The sequence below is a fragment of the Marmota flaviventris genome, chromosome 10 (assembly GCF_047511675.1).
Source record: "Marmota flaviventris isolate mMarFla1 chromosome 10, mMarFla1.hap1, whole genome shotgun sequence".
NCBI lineage: Eukaryota > Metazoa > Chordata > Mammalia > Rodentia > Sciuridae > Marmota > Marmota flaviventris.
The window spans coordinates 124,041,451-124,043,046 of NC_092507.1; the positions used below are offsets into that span (position 1 = coordinate 124,041,451).

General features: G+C 59.3%; 1 non-coding gene across 1 annotated transcript; it reads right to left on the reverse strand.

The window, feature by feature from the left end:
• Window positions 1-591: 591 nt before the first annotated feature.
• On the reverse strand, window positions 592-665 carry Trnan-guu (transfer RNA asparagine (anticodon GUU)). The gene has a single exon. It is a non-coding gene; the product is annotated as a tRNA-Asn (tRNA).
• Window positions 666-1,596: the final 931 nt, after the last annotated feature.

Genomic DNA, 1,596 nt, shown 5'->3' on the forward strand with positions numbered 1-1,596 from the left:
ACCCTGGCAAGTTCACAAAGAAAGGGCGATTGATAGAGTTGGAAGTAACGTGGAATATGATTTGTCATCGTTCCTGGGGGAGATAAATTTGTAAAATATACAAAAGTTAGAAGTATCAGGTAAACACTGTGATGTAGCAATTGCACGGCCAGTTTTCTGCACCACGAAAATGACCTAGTGGTACAAGAATGATGGGCAGCATTATTTTTCAACATAAAATCTCGAACCAACCCAATTTCAAAACCATTTGGAAAAGGTCAATGAAAACTGCAAAAACTAAGAAAGAAAGGTTTTTTTTTTTTTTTTTTTTTCTTTTTTAAAGGAAGTGGACAATCATATTGGGGATGGCACTGGTGACCCCCTCCTGGGGCTAGGGTACTAGTGTACCTGTCCACTCTGCTGCTGATGAAAAACAAGAAGAGAACCACCCCAGAGTTGACCTCAGTGGTGGCAGCCTGTCCAGGAAGGCACAACAAGGGTGAGATGGCCCTACACTGCAGGGTGGTGCGGTCCCAAGCCTCCTGCGGTTGCTAAAGAGCTGAACGGAGGCTAAAACGACCAGGCAAGAGCTGTTTGCCAAAGGAGGCTAAGCGTCCCTGGGTGGGCTCGAACCACCAACCTTTCGGTTAACAGCCGAACGCGCTAACCGATTGCGCCACAGAGACGCGGAGGGTCCTCTGCTGGGAGTCCATAGGGCCCAGTGCACACTAAGCCGTTTTCCCCAGGCAACGCGCCGCGGCTCCTGCAGAATCCGGGGCAAATTCCCAGAGCTCAGAAAAGCCGCCCGATCAGCGCGGCCAGTTGGAAACCTGACCATCGGCGGATTCCGAGGCCAGAGGGCAGCAGAATGGCCTCCACCCCGAGCTGCCAGGCGCTGATTTCAAAAGCTGACGCCCGGGAGACGCCCGCTGGGCTCCGGGGTCGCGGCTTCTTCCTCGTCCTGCCCTGAGTGGGCCTGTCCCCCCCTAGCGCGCCGCCCTGGGACGGGCCGCAGGGTCAGTGCTTTAAAGGACCCTGAGAACGGAAACGCGAGCGTTTGATCCCAGGCCAAGGTCTTTGCACGAAGCCTCGACTCGGCCAAGTTTCTAGGCCTCCGCGGAGGCGAAAGCCGGGAAGGCCCGGTGCACCCGAGCGCCCTCGAGGTCCCGGGGCTCACGGAGGCTGGGGTGGGCGCGGGGTGGGCGCGGGCGAGAGCAGCGACCCGGCGGCCGAAGGCCTCGGCCAGGAGCACGAAGGGGCGGAGGGGCCCGACCGGCGGGAGACTTCAGCGAGAGGGCAGCCTGCGTCAGGGCCGGGTCCCCAGGGACCAGAACTGAGTTTCACTGTGGCCGAAGGAGAGCAAAGGAGGGGGAAACGGACGGTGGCGAGCAAGACAGGCGACGACCTGCTGCTGTGAACAGGGAGCCGCGGAGTAGCACCCCTGAGCGACGTCCACCATAGGGACGTCCACCACCCGGACCGAGAAGGCGCCGCCCGTCCTCGCCCGCGCGGCGCCGTGACCGTCCAGTGGTCAGTACTCTGCGCTGTGGCCGCAGCAACCTCGCTTCGAATCCGAGTCACGGCCGGCCCTGCACTCACGTGGCCCCCCTTGTCTTT